The sequence below is a fragment of the Castor canadensis genome, chromosome 9 (assembly GCF_047511655.1).
Source record: "Castor canadensis chromosome 9, mCasCan1.hap1v2, whole genome shotgun sequence".
Classification (NCBI taxonomy): domain Eukaryota; kingdom Metazoa; phylum Chordata; class Mammalia; order Rodentia; family Castoridae; genus Castor; species Castor canadensis.
Genome location: NC_133394.1, coordinates 53356161 through 53375234, shown reverse-complemented (window position 1 = coordinate 53375234; position 19074 = coordinate 53356161). Strand labels below are relative to the sequence as shown.

The 19074-nt window shown below is 37.1% G+C and overlaps 1 protein-coding gene across 1 annotated transcript in view; it reads left to right on the top strand.

The window, feature by feature from the left end:
- Nucleotides 1–19074, top strand: part of LOC109676405 (uncharacterized) — a 96572-nt gene that overhangs the window by 33825 nt on the left and 43673 nt on the right. The gene's annotated exons all lie outside the window — the stretch shown is intronic.

Here is a 19074-nt window from a genome sequence, read left to right as displayed (position 1 = left end):
AGACAATTTGATTTCTTTAAAATAACTTTCTGTTTGATTTTGTGACCTTTATGTATTACATCCAAAAAGCTTTTTCTTTTTAAATTTTTATTGTGAAATGTATCATATATCCAAAAGTGAATAAATTACATACCCAGTTTAAGGAATAATTAAGTACTGTTACCTTACTAATCTGTTATATGACCTAACAATTAGAACATTACCAGTACTTTGAAGCCTCCTTTAAAGGCAGTCCCATGAGTACTTGTGGTGTAGCCACTATTATGAATTTTGTCTTACCCATTACTTTTCTTTTCTTTATACTCTTAAATAATGTGTAAACTCATAAATCAGTTATAGTTTTCGTTTTCCAGTTTTGAATCTTATTCATATGGAAGCACACTAACATTTTTACAAGATTTTTTTTTAAAGATTCATCCAAGTTCTTTCATTTATCTGATTTATTTTTCTAAATGAAATATAACAACCCATTAAATGATTATGTCAGAACTTACTTAATCATTTTATTATTGATAAATCTTTGGCTCCTTAGAGTTTGTGCTACTAAGAACATTTTCATACAGATTTCTTGATTCACAATTTAAGAGTTTTTGAAGGATACTTGCTTAAGTGGTGCAAATTAGAGTAGGAAGGTGCACCTTCAGTTTTACTAGGAAATACCAAACTCTTTTCTAAAGTACTTGTACCAACTTATTCTTCTTCCACCATTCTTCCTGCACTTCCTGTGGAACACTACTCGTCAGCTTTTAAAATTTTGCTTTTCTTGTGTATGTGGAATCTCATTGTAGCTTTAATTTGTATTTATTTGATTATTAATGAAAGTGAATTGTCTATATGAATAAGAAATTCTTAATTTTTTCTTATATGAAGTGCTTGATGATTTTTTTTCCTTGTATTTTCCCATTAAGTCATTTGTGACTTGATTTACAGGGCTTTCTATATATTCTGAATAGTAAACCTTTGATATTTATGCTTAATGTATGTTATCACCTAGTTAGAGACTTATTGTTTTATTTGTCTTGATAAGCAGATATTCTTAATTTTAACGTACCTGAAATTACCAGTATTTCCATATGTGGTGTGTATTTTTATGTCATGAATAAATCCTTCCTTTCCCATGATCATAAAGACATTTTGGTACATTGTTCTAAAATGTTCTGAGTTTTTCTATTCACATTTAAGTACTGACTATATCAAAAATTGGTGGCTTTGTAAAAATTTGGTGTTAGGTAGTATGCATATCCAATTATTCTAGCACATTTATTGAGTATTCCGTCATATCTTTCAGTGATACATAATGCAAAGGTTAGTCACATATTAAGTGTTGTTATTTGTGGAAGTCTTTTTCTAAATTTTCTCTTTTGCTTTATTTGTGAATTTGAATTAGTGTCACTGACATTTTTCCTTTCAGTAGTTTTTTTTTGTTTTGTTTTGTTTTGTTTTCCTCCATACATGTCTTATAATCAGGCTGTCAAATTCCCTGAAAAAGTCTTTTGGATTTTTATAGGAATTTAACTGGATCTGCGGATTCATTTGGGACAACTTTTCTTTTCTTCTTTTTCATCTTCTGAGAAGAATTTTGATAGGTTTACAATATTTTCCTTCCTGTCCCTGAATAAGTCTATTTTTCTGTCTCTTTTGGTCTTTAAACTTTTTCCAAAATTTTGTACTTAAATGTTTTGTGCATTTTGCGTGATACATTTATATATTTAGATACAGAAGTGCTTTGTGTTATCATTATAGGTATTAAAAATATTTTAATAGCATTTTCAGAATTATTGATACTTACACGTTAATCTTGTACTCAGAGATCATCTTAAACAATTACTTATTGCTGTTAAGTTGAAGATTCTTTAGAGCTTTCTCTGTAACATCATGTTATTTGCCTGTAAGACATTTTTGCCTTTACCTTTCCCACCTTTTACATCTTCTATTTTCTGGTCTTTTTGTGCTTGCCTTGTCTTACTCCTACTCCTTAAGCTAATCATAATTTACCAATGAGTCTGATGTTTGCTGTCGTTTTTTTCTAGGTTTCTTTTGTCAGGTTAAGAAAATGTGTAACTTTTCCTAATATTTTAAAAGTATTCATGAAGAATAACTGGTGAATGCACTTTTTCTGTACTTATTAAGATGAAAACATTTCCCCTTTATTCTTTTCTCATGATAAATGACATGAACTTTTAAAGCACATATACAAATGTGTATACATGCATTTATATAAGTTTGTATGTAATTATGCTCCTGCCCCTATCATTTCAGGTTTAGTTTATTCCAAGGGGTTTTTCTGAACATTTATACCTTTATATTATCAGAAACTGTAAAGTTAGTTTCTGGATTTGGCACAGTCAGAAATGTTGGCCTTTCACCTATTGGAGGCCGAGCTAACAATGAGTTAGACTCAACTGGTTTTTTATTTAGGGACCTATGAAATGCAGGGTCAGCAGAAGCAGCAAGTCAGATAGGCAGTTTAGAAGTAGATAGAAATACCTAAGAGCAGTGTGAACGTATTGCCAAATATTGTCAAATATCCGCACAAGTAAGAACCACAAATTCTTGAAATGAAGGACAAAGCAGTAATAGTGGATGGGCAATAATTGAAGTCTAGGATTACTTCCACCTGGATTTGTTGTTGTTTGTTTATCTATGCTGGCAGGGAAAGTGGTGGTAGATGGCTTGCACCTCTCACAGCTTGCGGGTGATAGAGTCTACTGCGTTGCACTGTGGAAGAAAAGATTGGGGTAGTTAGGTCCTTCTTTGCCTTTTCACAGATGCTGCAATTGGCAAGTGGCATTTTTCTGTTGCTGACTAATTCATTCCAAGTCTGAAGACTATATACACACAACAAAAAACAATATAAAGAATTATTGAAACAAAAGCTGTCTGAGCTCCTGTTGCTATAGTTTGCCAGCAGATCTGAAGGCCCCAACAGTAACCAGCAGTTGTAGCAGGCTGTGGAGGAGCAGGACAACTGGAGACACGTGGGGAAACTAACAGAGATGCTGAAACAGATACAGGTGTAGAGAGACTGAACTGCTGAGACTGGGAAAGGAGAGAGGTCCCTGCATGAGCAGAAGATACAGCAAATATTGTAGCAGATGTGCACCATGAAGGCCTAGAAAGAGCAAAGCATGCGTCAGGTGTCTAAGCTGGAGCGAAAGTTGGCTGCACTGAGGAGCCAGCTGGGACCACATCCAGAGTCCCCAGTAGGTTCACCTGAGGCAGAAGAATGCCTGTTGGAGGAGGCCCAGCACTACAGGAGTTGGAGATGTTGGAGGGAAAACTGTTGGCTGAGGTTCAGGACTAGAAGAACTCGAGAGGCTACTGGCAGTGGAGTGGCACCCAAGATCTGGAACCAGCAGGTGGAAGACCACAAGAAGATCCCTGAGACTATGGAGAAGGACAGCACAACCATCAGCTGCAGGCTTCTGTGGAATGGCAAGCTGAAGAGCCGGCTGGGCAAGCTGCAGGATGGCTTCATCAGGCTGTCCATTAACAATATGGAGCTTACAAGTGCTCTGCAGTTGTAGCAACATGTTAAGAAGGAGCTGGCCAGGAAGGTGGGCCAGCTGCAGGAGATGCTGGCAGAGCTGAAGGAGGTGCTGAGGCTGAAGAGTCCAAAGGCTCGGTGTCTGCAGGAGCATTGAGACCAATGCCTGGCCCACCTACAGCAGCTTGTGGCCGTCTATCAGCTGACCTCCGAGAAGAAGGCACTGTACTGTCAGCTACTGATGCAGATCCAGCTCCTGGACCAGCTGCAGCCTGACAAGGTGCAGGACAGGATGGCTGCCAAGATGGTCTATAGGGAGTTGCAGGAGACCCAGAAGAGGCTGGAAGCTACCAGCTAGCAGAACGAGTGTTGAAGAACTAGCTGAGCCTCCTAGCTGTCCCTTGGGAAGGATATGAAATGCCCAAGGTCAAAAAGGATGGAGAGGCTCCTTGACCCAATCTTTCCCAGTGGGTCTACACAGCCAAAAAGCCATTGTGACCTTTTTTCCTTGTCTTTCTACCCAGTACTGAAGAGGAGCAGGCATGACTGCACTGGCAGCAGACTAGGCAGAAGCCTGGCTGCTGGCTCCTGGCTTACCTGGCAGCCTGACCACTGGGTGCAGGAGCAACTGTGTGTTCATGCAGAGCCAGCAGGCCATACAGATGTCCATGGAGAAGCTGCAAAGTGCTTCCTGGAGGTCGCGTAGGAGGTCATGTGGAGTTCAGGGAGTGGTTGGAAGACCTGCAACATCGCTATGTCCAGCTCTCCAGAGAGATGGACACCATCACAGAGTGCTCTCTACCAAAACCAGAAGGCAGTGCTGAAGGCACAATACCTGAATGAGAAGGAGTATGCCAGCTTGCCAGCCCGGGACAAAACAGAGAGGAAGATGGATCTCAGGATCTGGTTTTGAGGCTAGTGGGTGATCCCAGCAATGGACAGGTCAGGTTCCTGGCAACCTCCCAGGGCCTGCTGTGGAGCCTGCCTCAAGCCCCTGTGTCCACAGGAATTGCCCAGATGCAGGGTGACTTTCAAGAGGTAAGCCTTGCTGACAACGTGGAGCCGGCACTAGGAGAGGCTGGGGTGGTTTGGCCCCCCAAGAACCAGACTATGTGCTGCGTGAGATCCAGAACCCTCAGAAGTATGCTAGCTTGGGCAATGACCCGTGCATCCTCTTCTTCTACTAGGGTCATGAGAATGATGGGTGAAATCGTGGTCATTTAAAAGACTGACAGTCCAATCCTGGAGAAGTGGGACTGGCACTCTGCCCCATCAGTTCTTGCTACCCAAGTTCCTGCCATTCTTTCCAGTCTCCCTTAATCCTTAGCATACAAGATCAGAATCTCTGTTTTAACAGCTAGAAACAAACAGATGTAGACCCTTTGCCCTGGTGATGGGGGCTGTCTTAGTTTTTGGGTTTCTGTTCCAGAAAAATGAGCCAGAGTCTTATAGTTATGGAGCGTGCTGTCATTCCTAAGGTGAAGGTCTCTATCCCTTTACTCAGAGGCACTCTGGGGCAGGACAGCTGAGCAGCATTTTCACAGCTCTTTTGACAGGTGGGCTCATTATAGGCCCTGTGAGGATATAGTCTTGTAGTGGCATAGACTGGCTGGGGCAGTCGAGGATTCAACAGGGCTACCTCCTGTTTATGCATCTGTGTGGTTTGCTGGGGATGAAACTCATGGCTTATGCCTCCCCAGGTCAGCTTCCATATTTGCAGAGGCACTTTAGGGCAGGATTGGCCAGGCAGCATTCTCAGGGGCTTCCAGGCAGTTTGGCTTAGTATAGACCAGTAAGGGCACAGTTGACATTCATGTTCAGAGTTTACATTCATGTTCTTGTATGTGTGTCATTCTCAAGAGAACTGGAAGACTTTGGAATAGTTTTAGTCACAGTAATATTTTATTGTTTTAAAATTTAGCTGTTATTTTCTGCTGTTATTTCTTTCATACACAGACAGAGAGAGATATACCCATGTATACAAACACACACACCTGTACTCACAACCTCATAAGCTTGTTCCTTAACAGAAGTCTATCTTTATTGCTATCTGTTACAAATGTAAAAATAGTTTTCATTTTTATTTTCTAACTCAGATATTGTTAGTTTAAATATAGTTTTCCCTTCCCTCTTATTACTAATATTAAGTATCCAGGACTCAGATACATTTCAAACCTTGATTTTACAACACAGAATAAAATGTTCTTATCATAGAAATAAAGGAAAGGTCAGTATAACCAAAGAGATTAGGCCTTAGATGTACAAACAGTAATTCCCCACTTCACTGGTACAAATAAATGAGTCTGGATATAACACTAAAGTTCTTTGTTTTAACAAGTTTTGCTTTGTTGCAGCACTGTTTAGTATGCACATGTATGTGAAGGTGGATATGAATATGTTAGGCCCAATCCTACATACATTGCTTGTTTACAGATTTAAAGAACTAGACAAATTCATAGTAATTCTTTGATTGTGATTTTATATAGCTCATGTATTTGAAAAGCAGTATTTTTAATGTGGATTGAGAAGAATGGCTGTTTCTTTATAATATTGAACTTAAAAGTTGAAACACCAATAAAATTTATTTGTTAAAGTAGCAGATAGAACTGAACTTTGAAATGTTTTCCATTGACATTAACAGTGTATCTTTCACCCAAGAATTGAGCTAGTAAAATGAGAACAAATACTCAGATATGTAAACTCAGCCATAGAGATGAGTCAGTTGTTGAAAATTGTAAACAGTTATAAGACCCAGTATTCTGCAGATGCAGCCATAGGCATAGGACCTGAGGTTTCCAATTATTCCACATATAACTAGCCACACCTGTTGGCCTGATTCACAGGCAATTTTAGCCCACAACAACAACAAAAATCCTAGAATAGCCAGTAACAATAACACAAAATTGAGCTAATGAGGTGCGATGATTAATTTTCTATGTCAATTTGATTAGGTCACCAAGTGCCTAGATAGTTGGTTAAACATTATTTTAGATCTTTCTATGAGAGTGTTTCAGAATGAGATTAGTGTATGAATCAGTAGGTTGAATAAAGCATATTGCGCTTCCTTTTGGAAGTTAGCTTCATCTAATCTATGGATTTTATAGAAGAGAAATTGAGATAAGTAAGAATTTTCTCTCTTTACCTAACTTTTCCAACTGGAACATCAGTCTTCTGCACTTGGAATGGAACTTACACCCCCAGCTCTCTTGGATCCCAGGCCTTCGGGCACAGACTGAAACTACGCTGAGTCTCCTGGGTCAGTAGTTTGCATGAGGCAGATTGTGGGACTTCTTAGCATCCGCAATTTTGTGAGCCAGTGAGTCATTTTCATATACACACCCAGACATACATAGACATACACATAGTTATGCATTGCTCAATGACAGGAAACATTCTCCCAAAATGTGTTATTTGGTGATTTTGTTGATGTGAATACATCATAGGTTGTACTTACACAAAGTAAGACTGCTATGACATCACTGTGTGATTTAATCTATAGAATCACCGTCATCTATGCTATCCTTTTTTGACCAAAATGTTACTATGCCGTACATGACTGCATGTATTTTTACAGATATATAGATACCCGATTGGCTCTGTTTCTCTGAGCACCACGATTGATAGACCAGTTATCACCTATAAGTTATTAAATGTTGCCTGTTTACCATCTGACTTGTAGGGCCACTCACAAATTAACTACAGATATTATTCTAATTGATTTGAATCCATTGTTTATCCATAAAGTATTCCAAAGCACCTGCTTTGTGCCATGCATATTAATAGGTTATGGGGCAATAAAAGTGATTCAGAGTGAACTATTTTTGTGTGGGGAGTAGGAAGGATTAATAAAAAATACATTTACAGAAACGCAAGTGCCGTAGGTGTTAGGGTACAAATAAAGAAAAAGACATGATGTATAAGTACATAACTATTAGCAGGCATTAATGTTACTAATTGTAATTAAATTAGTTGATTAGTATATCAACATAAAAAGTAATACAAGGACAAATGTCAACATTTATTTTGATAAGCCAGGTCAGATTCAGTAGTGATTATCTTCTAAATGCTGATTTCTTCCTTTAACATTGCTGCCTGCACTCATCTAGCCATGGAATGAAATTCATTCACACAAACACTTCATTATGCTGTAAGACAACCGCATTTTCAGTAGAAAGCAGGACATTTTTAAACGGTATATGGAAAATGTTCACAGATTCCCTGGCATGCATCTCAAAAATTAACATCAGGAAATTTTCATGGGTATTCTGATACACTGTTTCAATAATTCTTCAAAGGTTTGAGTAGCAGTTGGAAAATATATTTCCAGTGCTAGTGATACAGAAAGAAGTCTTTTTTAAATTTTTTTTGGAGCTACTTGGAATTGAACCCCTGATCTCCCTTTTATTAGGCATTCACTGTACCACTTGTGCCATGTGCCACCCCCCAACTCTTGTGTTTGTGTTTTGTTTAAAATTGTGTTTCACTAACTTTACCCAGGTTAGCTTTGAACTCCTGATCCTTCTGTCCCCAGCCCTGGAATAGCTGCAATTATAGGTGTGTACCACTCTTAGCTTGTACTCAGCTTTTATCTATCTTTACCACACTGTGTAAGTGACTTAAAAAAAATAACAAACCTTCTCTAACTGAAGACCTCTGTTCTTTGACTAACATTTTCTTGTCCCTTGTTCTTGCCACCCTCAAGTAACCAACATTCTATTCTCTGTCTTTTGGAGATTAGTTGTTTAAGAAGACCCATGGAAGTGAGAGTTTGCAGTATTTATCTTTCTGTGTTTGGCTTATTTCACTTTACATAATGTTCTCCAATTCTATCCAAGCTGTCACAAACAACATTATTTCTTCCTAAGGATGAATCCTATTCTGTTGGGTTTATGAACCATGTTTCCTTTCTCCATTCATGCCTTGGTGGATAATTAGGTTGAATCCATCTTGATCATTGTAAATAGTGTTGGTGTGAACATGAGAATGTATACATCTTGTTGATGTACTGATTTTATTTCCTTTAGTTATAAAACCAGTAGTGTCATTGCCAGATTATATGACAGTTTATTTTTAGTTTTTTGAGAAATCTTTATTGTTCTCCATAATGACTTATTAATTTTCATTTTTGTCAACAGTATACAAGATTTCTCTTGCCCCCACTCTGTTGCCAGCAGTTGTTTTATCTTTTTAATAATAGCCATCCTAATGGATGTGTGATAATATTATTTAAATTTGCACCTCCCTGAAGATAAGTGAGGTTAAATGTTTTCGCATCTATCTGTTTGCATTTGTATGTCTTTTTTTTTTTTTGACAAATGTCTGTTTAGATCTCTTGCCCATTTCTTAATCAGATCACTCGGTTTCTTCTTCTAGTTTGAGTTCCTTCTATATTTTGAATATTAATTTGTCATCAGATGATTTCTTCATGAGGTGTATATTGTTTTATGCAGGTCCTGAGGTTTGAAACCACTTAATGTCACTTGCTAGGCAGGTGCTCTCCTGCTTGAGCCGCACCTCCATCCCTGTGAGATGTTGTCCCTTCATTTCATTAGTGATTTTGCTTGTTATGCAGAAGCCTTTTATTCTGATGTAATTCCATTTCTGTACTTTTATTTTTGTTGCTCAAGTCTAAAACACCATTACCCAGATCAATATTGTGTAGTTAGTTCGTCCCCCGTGTTTTCTTTTGGTGGTTTTATGGTTCTAGATCTTATATTTAAGTCTTTAACCCATTTAAGTTGATTTTTATATGTGGTGTGATGGATATCGAGTTGTTCCAACACCATTTATTGAAGATGCTGTCCTTTTCCCTTTAGATACTTTTGGCACTTTGTTTGAAAATCAGTTCACTGTAGATGGTTAGGTTCATTTCTGGGCTATCTATGATGTTCCATTGGTCTGTGTCTCTTTTTGTGTCAGGATAATGTTTGAATTGCTATCAGTTGTATACAATTTGTATTCAACTAGTGTGATGTCTCCAGCTTTGTGCTCTTTACTCATGTCCTGAGTAATTTGGGTTCTTTTTTGGCTTCATATGAACTTTTGTATTGCTATTTATTTTATTTTATTTATAATAAAATTGTAAAATTTGTGTTTTTACCTCCCCTTCCAATTATCTATGAAAAATGATACTGGGGTTTTGAAAAAAATATTGAATCTCTCCATTGCTTTGGGTAGCAAGAGATTTAAACAGTGTTCTAATCTGCATAAATGTGCTGTATTTCTACTTAGGCTTCAACTTCTTTTATTGATGGTTTAGTTTTTAATGTACAGGTCTTTCACCTCTTTGGTAAAATTTATTAAGTATTTTTGGTAGCTGTGTTATGTGGGATTATTCGCTTAAAGATTTGATTTTAGTGTGAAAATACATACTGATTTAGATATGTTGATTTTTTTTAATGCTCTGTCTTTATCTTTCATCAGTTTTTTAATTTGTGTGTCTATGTGGTGGGGTGGCTCTGTGGAGTTGCTTGTCCACAAGAAAATGTTCTCAGCAAACAGTAGTGGTTTCACTTCTTTCGTTTTCCTATTTGGATGCTTTTTATTTCTTTCTGTTGGCTTATTGGACTGGCAAGGACTTCCAATTATATGTTGACTAGAAGTTTTGATAGTAGTCATCCTTGCCTTCTGCACAATCTTTGAGAAAAGGGACCCAGTTTTCCATCATGAGGTAGTATTTGCTTTGGCTTTGTTTTATATATTCCAGGTCCCTTTTCAGGAAATTCCCAGTTATGGAAGATGATATTCTTAACAATATGCTCACAGTCATACTGTCAAAAGCAAAGGCATGCTAAATAGCAGTGCAGGAACATAAGTTTGGTCTAAGTACATTATTAGTCTTACACAAATTATGGTCAGAATTTGGAATAAAGTAAATAGGTAAGTAGGCTGCAAGCTAAGCCTTTCACAAAAATGGGACGATATTACCAGGTTGTATAATTAGTACATGTAGCATATACTATTCTAATAGTGGGCTATATTCACTAGCAAGACCTCATGTTCTAGATATTATTTCTTGCTAATTAAGGACAGATACTTGTGCTTTGACATTTAACCAAGCACCTCTTAGAGATGGCTAAATTTTCTTAGTGGAAAATTTAAAAGCCTATTGTGGTATGTGCTGTTCAAGCTGATGAACTAAGGACTATCTCTGGTAGGGCCACAATTTTCCTTAGAAAGTTTTAGAATTGTTCTACGAGAGGAGAAAGGGGGTGTTCAAATACCCAGATTCTATGCCATAGAGCTAGGTTCTATCATTTTAGCATTTGCTATAGGTGGCTCTTGGCTAAAGACCAGTTATCTATCTGTCAAAAATCTTTGTTTTTCGGGTAGTTGATTTTAAGCCATTGTTATGTAGCTGAATGACTTATCTCTTGAGATGTGATGATATATCATAATGTTTAAATTAATATGTTTCTGAATAAGTAGTCATCCATCTTTCTTACACAGAAGGAATTCTTACAGTAAGAAGGAGAGAGATAATAATAAAGCATATCCCTTTCTGTTATTTTCTTGTTTAGAAGTTTTAGCCTAATATATCCTAGTGCTTTTAAAATTTGTTGCATCACAAAAATTTAACAATAAGATATTCATTAATTAATGTAAAATCTATTTATTTACCAATAAGTAATTATTAAATAGTTAAGACTCCTGAGCACTTTTCAGAAAGTCAGTAGACTTTCACCCTCCCCTCTCCCACCAGAACCCCCCCACCCACAGTACCTGTTTTATGGTCCTGTCACCCATTATTAATATTTAAGTTGATTTCAAAGGGGTTTCTCTATCTCCACAGTGTGTATACTTTATTTTGGTCAGTTCAACCCCCTCTATTACTCTCCCTTAGTCTTTTACCTCCCTCTTGCCACTTTTTCAACAGCTTTTGATACACATCCATATATCCTCTACCTTCACAGATGTTATGTTTTATGATATTCTGGTACACTATCATTCTCTTTTCCTTTTCTTCTTTCCCCGAGTTCCATAGAGTAGTTCCACTCTGAGTGTGTATACGCTTGCTTTTGTATATATGTTTATCTTTCGGATTTATCTTCCATGTTTGAGAGACAACGTGGCCTTTGTCTTTCTGAACCTGGCTTAATTCACTTAACATGATGTCTTCCAGTTGCATCCATTTACCTTCAAAGCACATGTCATTATTCCTCATGGCTAAGTAAACTCCATTGTGTATATATACCACATTTTCTTCATCCATTCATCAGTTATAGGGCATCTGAATTGTTTTCATAGCTTGGCTATTGTGAGTAGTACTGTACTGAACATCAGTGTACAGGTATCTGTATTGTATCCTGACTTATGTTCCTTTGGGTAGATGCCCAGGAGTAGTATCACCGGATCGGAAGGCAGTTCTATCTTTAGCTTTTCAAGGAATCTTCATACCGCTTTCCGTAGTGGTTGTATTAATTTGCATTCCCACCAGCAGTGCATAAGCGTTCCTGTTTCACCACATCCTTACCATCATTTGTTGTTGCTATTGCCCTTGAATATGGCCATTCTAAATGGGGTCAGGTGAAATCTGAGTGTAGTTTGGATCTGCATCTCTTTTATAACCAGGGAAGTTGAACACTTCTTCGTGTACTACTGGACATTTCTACCTCTTTCTTGGCGAATTCCCTGTTTCTTTCATGTGCCCATTTCTTCGTTGGGATGTTGATTCTTTTGGCACATTTTCACTGATTAAGAAAGAGTACAGACAATGATATAGAACTTATATGATTACAACTTCTTCCAGTCAGTACTAATGTCCCAAACACAAACTGTTTCAAGCATAGGTGTAGTCATTTCCAAAAAGTTAAGCAAGCTGCATGCATGTTCATCACTTATCATTTGGTGTATAGTGAAAGCACCTTGGATGACCCTGCTCTGTAGTAATACTAGTTATTACCCTTCTAGAACACATCTGTCCTGGTTCTAAAATAGGTAAGGGCTATCAGAGTTTCCTTTGTCATTTCTCATCGTGTGTCCCCTACTCTTTCCCAAAGAAAGAATTTTCTTTGCTGAATTTTCCTACATGCATTCCCCACTCTCCTTTGTTTTTTTACCCCCCTCCTTTAAATGGGCAATTTTGCTGGTCCTCTAGTTGACAATGGTGCCTGCCGGATGCTGTGACTGGTTCAGGGATCCTATCCATCATTTCTTTATTAGGAAAACTTCTCTTAACCTAGTTCTCATCAAACTCCAGCCAAGGTTAGCTTCTCTGGCTGAATGGCTGTTGGGTTGGCTTACTTAGGGGCTTCCCACCCTGAGTTAACTGGGAAATCTGTAACAATACTGAAGAGACACCCAAGTGCCATGGGAAGTTAGTAACAATGGGGAAATCTGACTCTGTTGTTTTAATTAGTGTAAAATATGCTAAGCACTGTGTTTACTTAGACATGCATATTTTTACATTTTACTCTTGAGAGATTAGCATAATATTTATGATTCCTGTATTGCTTATAAAAACAAATGTACATGAGTGCATTTCTCCTCTTTTTTTCTTTTCTGAATCTGTGCCTGAGCCATATAAACAGGAATTTAAAACAGTGAGAGGGGAGGAGTGCTGATGTATGTTTTATAGTGTCATTGTTTTCCTCTACACTGATTTTTTTCCAAGAAGATGATCTTACCAGGTAATCCATCCTGAGTGAATTATTATAAATGAAACAGAAGTAAATGACCACAGTGAACAAAGACTTGTAAATACTTAACACTGGGGAAATGCACAGTGCTGAAGTGCTACAATTTCAGTGGATGTGAAATTGTAGGCCACTAGAATTTAATTTGATATACATGGATTGATACATCCATTGCTGCAATCTATGACAGGATCACGTTTTTGCAGGACAGATTTAAATTCTGTGTATCTATATTTTTTTTCCCTAACGAATAATGAATTTTTGCCATTACTATCTATGTCTTCATCTCTCTGTTGTATTTTTATTTCCCAGGTGACAAAAGAGCACTTTTTCAAATTTTAATCAAACGTTTCTTATAGTTTGAGGAATGCAATCATATTTTTAAATCGGGGTTTGTAAAGTAGTAAATTTCCAATTCAGTTTGACATCTCACATTAATTCCTTTCTCTTATGTCTCTCAGGAGGTTTCATATTCTGTTCTCTCCCTCTTCATACCTTCCTGCTCATCCCTCCTTATAGCCTCACTCTCTAGTCCTAATTTTTGCTGATTTACTAAAACTTATGATCTTTATTTTTTTGGTATATTTTAAATGTAGGATTTGTTGTCTAGAGTTCATATATAGCCTAAAATAATAACTTTTGGTGCTTCTGAGGATTTGATCATTTTCCATACAATAAGCAAAAAAACAGAGTCCAGCAGTCAGTGCCTGGAGTTAAGCTGTGCATATCATAACCATAAATCCAGTTCTTGAATAACCAAGTGAACATGGATATTAAACTAGAAACTAATAAACATTAATTGTGCATAATATTTTTAATTTTTCCCATGCTTCTTAATCAGGAATTTACATTATTCTAAACTTTTATGAAACCATTCTGTCTTATTTTCTAAAGGTATCAAGAGAATGCCCTTTCAATTGTTCGTGGCTACTAAGCTGTACTAAGATACGATGTGGGGTGTGTTGGGTGTACCAGAGGTGATCAATGGAAGTGTGTAGATACTGAAGCCATAAGGCATGATGTAAGTGCTAGATAAACAATAAAATAGATTGATCACATTGCCTAGGGGGATCTAGAAAGGTCTTTTTTTGGTTGTACTTTTTTTGGTTTGAATTCAGGGCTGAATACTTGGTACGCTGGTGCTCTATCACTTAAGCCATTCCACCAGCCCTGGCAAGTTTTTAAGTTGAGTAGGGGAAGGGCAAGCAAAATGAGAGAGGCATCCCAGGAGAGGTAGTACCACCATGAGCACCATGTATTTGTAGACTGATGAGCAAGTTTATTTCTTGAATTGTCAATGGTTAGTCATATACATTATTATTTTATTTTTGGTAGTATTGGCGATTGAACCTAGGGCAGGCATCACGCATGCTAGGCAAACATGCTTCCATTTCAGCCACACCACCTTTTCTCAACGAACAAATCCTTGATCCTACTGCCGTTGTCTCTCAATTACCTTGGCTTACAGGCATATGCCACCAAGTCTGGCAAATAAATTGTTCTTAAAGGCACATTTTCAGTAATGACATACCACCTGTTCTACCTTCTATAACCAAGTCTACTGGAGCTAATTTTTTATTCCAAGGTGCCATCATTAAGTCAACAGGCTTGGGTGTTTAACTAGAAACTGACTGGACCTTTGAGCATGTGAACAGGAGGCTGGAGTTTGGCAAAGGCCAGTGACACAATCTAAGATGATTAATTCTTAAGACCAGTAATGTGTTGGCAGATTGTTCTTAGGACCTCATTCTGGGATTTAATAACAAGTAATAAATCCTGTTAGAATTGACCTACCCCTCTTTTTCCTCACATCCAGTCCTTAGTGGAGGTGATGAACAGTTGGCTAATACCTTTTGAATAATGACCCCTTCCCCAGGCTGGAAGAAGTGTCATTTTTAAATTACAGAATCTTCATTGGAGCATAAAGGTGCCTTTGACACAATTTGGCCAGTTGCTCTGGAGAGGACATGAATGCTTGTCCTCAGAGCTCCTGATGCCTAACCATTTACTCCTTTTCTTACTTTGTGACCCTTCAGCCCAATCTATTTCCTTCTCTCAGAGCCTTTCTCAGTTCCATTTCCTCTATCTCCACAAATCATCAGACCTGTGTTTAACTAGAGGCTTATTGAATTCTCCAAGAGGAAGACAGTCTTATCTCTAAGATTCCACAGGCCCGTTCTGTTTCTGCATCCCTCCAGATTAGCCCTTAATTACTTCTGAACTCATTCTTCAGTTTGGCCTAATTAAATCTGATTATACCTTAATGTGTCCCTCAGCTCCTAGTAATGAAACATAATGCTTCATTTTCTTGTGTGTTCAAAAGTTTGATCTGTTCTACATAAGAGAAAGATTTAAGACCTTAAGTTTACTTCTTGAATTGTCAATGGATAGTCACCTAAGTTATTTTTAAAGGCAAATTTTCTGTAATAATATATCAGCCGTTTATAACCAAGTGTACTAGATAAAATAATTTGATGCCAAGGCACCCTCATTAAAAACATAAACCTTTCTGTCCAAACTACTCCTCCCATCATCTTTCCCATTTCATTTTTTTCCTAGTGCCATACTTAAGGTTGCCTAGTAAAAATGTTAGAGTCCTCTCTCTTTCCCTCTCTCACCATCTCTCCTCCCCTCATCTATCTGACCAACTCTTACAACACCACTCTTTATATTTGGGGCCATACCTCTATCATCCCTTGCCTGGGTTGTTACATTAACCTCCTCGCTGGTCTGGTGAATTCTGTCTTTGTCCTTCCTCACAGAATCTGTTCTGAGCATGAAGGCAAAGCTATGCTTTGGAAATAAGTTAATTCATGGTACTCCTCTGCTCAAAATCCTGTAATGCCGGAAATCAAAGCGAGTCAACTCCGTGTATAGCTATCCTTATCTCAACTAGTAAAAACCCTTGGTCTTTCCTATTATTGCTTATACTTTCTCTTCAACAAAATTAGAGATAAGGGCAAAATAGTTTCTGCCGGGTAGCAAGGGGTAAGGAGGGTAAGGGGGGAGAAAAGGAGTGGGGGGAATGGGGGAGAAGTGACCTAAACATTGTATGCACATATGAATAAAATAACAATTAAAAATAAATAAATAAAATCCTATAATGCCTTCTGTTCTCTCTCAAAAATAAACAGTTCTCAGAATTTTAGAACTGTGATTAAATAAGATGGTTCTCTTAATATGGATACATTTTCTAACTTGTAGTTTCATTGTTCAGAAACTGTTTTGTATATTCAGGACTTAAGGCTATGCTCCAGAGTTGAGATCTTCAGATAACTGATGGCTTGATAAGGCATAGCTGTCTATTAATTTGCACCTGATGTATTGCTTTGTGGGAATGTTTGTCATTTTTTGTTCTCACTTTTTGCCTCTGCAGTTGGAATGTTCTTAAGTAACTCTTTACTTCCCCACGATATGGCTCGTTAACACTGTTGAATGCTCTTAATACCTCTGCTTACAACCTCACCTTTTGGAAAAGTAAAAATGAGCAATGCATCAAGTGTTTCAGTGGCTTAGAAGATGTCTGTAAGGATTAGTGTTTTTGTTTGTTATTTTTTTAATCTGTTTGGAAACCTGTTCAATCTCCAGTTTTTCCTTGACATTCAGTCAGCCAAATCTAAACTTGTGAAACGCTTTCCATTTCTGTTTTACATTTTAGCAACTCTTTATTTTACTATACTAGGATAAAGTATGTAGGAGTGGAGGGGAGAAAAACAGAGAAACTTTTCCTATTCCCCATGAAGGAAATGGGAGCAAAGACTCCTCCTTCCATTTTTGGTGCTAAGGCTTACCTTTCCTCCAGGAAAAGGAATTTAATTGGTAAATGATAATGCAGTATGAACATGGGAGTTTGTGAAAGTTAGTTTCCAGAATTTATAGACTACAATACAATCCCTAATCTAAACCCTTATCTGGCAAAACCTTTCAGATGTAGGGCACATTTGCACTATTAAGCTACTGTGATCTTCCAGAAAAAGAGGGCTAATTGTGTGTGTGTGTGTGTGTGTGTGTGTGTGTGAAGAGAGACAGAAAAATACAGAGATTGTATAAAACCATGACATTGGAAATCAGGAATTCTAGTTTTTTTATTTTTGACTTTGATACGAAATTGTATCATCAATAGAATTTCCTAATCTCTGCACTTCAGTTCCTCAACTTTAAAAATCAATGAATGGAAACAAATCAGTGATTGGCAGTGTGTGTGCACTGTTCGTACTCATGCCCACAGCAGGTATAATCTGTCAATCAAGTGCTCTTACCTGCCCCATAAAGACTTGTCATGGGAGTTATGATTAATATAACACTCTAGAGTCACTGTAGCAATTACAGATGAGATAAAGTCAGTTTGTCTTTAATAATCTTTAAGGCCTCTGACTCTCATTCTCCAAATTTAAAGACATGATAGTTTTCTGTTTGTTAGTAAAGCTAACTTATTAAAATAACTTAAAATTTACTACATACTCAGCATGCGGTAATGTTAATAAGAATATCACTTATTGACTGGTGGAGTGGCTCAAGTGGTAGAACGCCTGCCTGGCAAGCATGAGGCCCTGAGTTCAAACCCCAGTACCACCCAAAAAGAACAAAAAAGACTATCACTTATTGAGTATTATGTGCCATCTCAGATTTTTACACACACACACACAAACCTATTTTATAGTATTATAGTTTTAGTCATCAAAACAACCTTTTAAGGTTAACTAGGATAACTCAGGATACTGAGACTCAGAGAGCCTCAGTAACTTTCTCATGATTACAGTACAAAATTTAAAATATTTTGAAGTTTGTTACTTATTTCCCATATGTTTGACAACTTGATGGCATATCCCATTGGCCAAGCACAGGGGAAAAAAGAACATTTCATCCGTTGTTTTTGTGAATGTAATATGATATGATTCCTATAAAAGGAGAATTTGGTAACATTGAACACAAAAAAATAGGTATTTTTTTCTACAGATATCTTACTCATAGGAATTTTTAGCTCCATGAATTTACAATAGCACATATACACAAGTTTATTTGTAATACCAACATATTGCAACAATTGAATACTCATCTATTAAAAAACTGGTTAAATAGAAAAGGGAATAATCAATGGCTAAAAAGAAAAAAACTGAGAACAGTCTCTGAATTGATAGTGTGATTCTAAGATTAAGTGAAAAAACCACAGGAAACAAAATAATGCATATAGTGTACTACGTTTTGTGCAAGAAGTTGAACTAGGAATATACATGAATAAATGCTGTTTATGTACCTTCTGTCTATCCATGTGTGGTGAGAAGCAGGTAGAAAGGATCTGGAGCAAAACTTCATTGACTATAGCCTTTCCCATAGTTTTGATGTGTGAAACACCAATTTGTACATATTCAAAAAAACAAAACCGAGTTTGGTGTGGTAGTTCATACCTGCATTCTTACTTACTGGAGCAAGTGGCAGAAGCAGAATGACCACAAGTTTGAGACCAATCTGGACAAAAGTTAGTAAGACTATTTCAAAAACAAAAGGACGGCAGTGTGGATCAAGTGGTAGAGCACTTGCACACTATGATTGATGCCCTGGGTTCAATCCTCAGTATTGCAAAAGACAACAGACAAAAAAAAAAAAATTATGAAAAAAATAAGCACTAAAGCAGTGTGCAAACAGAAACAAATGATTTTTAACAGTATATGAAATTCATAAGCCATAGAAACAGAAAAGAATTATTTCAAGTGACTCTTAAGCACACTGTCTGTGATGTTTAATATTGTCAGACCTATAAAAGCCATTATGGATAATTTTACTTTATAGATTTTTAAACTGGTGGTATTAGTGTTGTAATTCTGAAGCTATTTTGTGTGTTTATTAGGATGAAACAATGAGTAAATGTTTCGGTATTGTTAGAAACCTCAATTGATTTCCCTGAGATTTATGTGATAAAAGAGAACCCTTTAGTGCTGGATGTCAATGGCACAT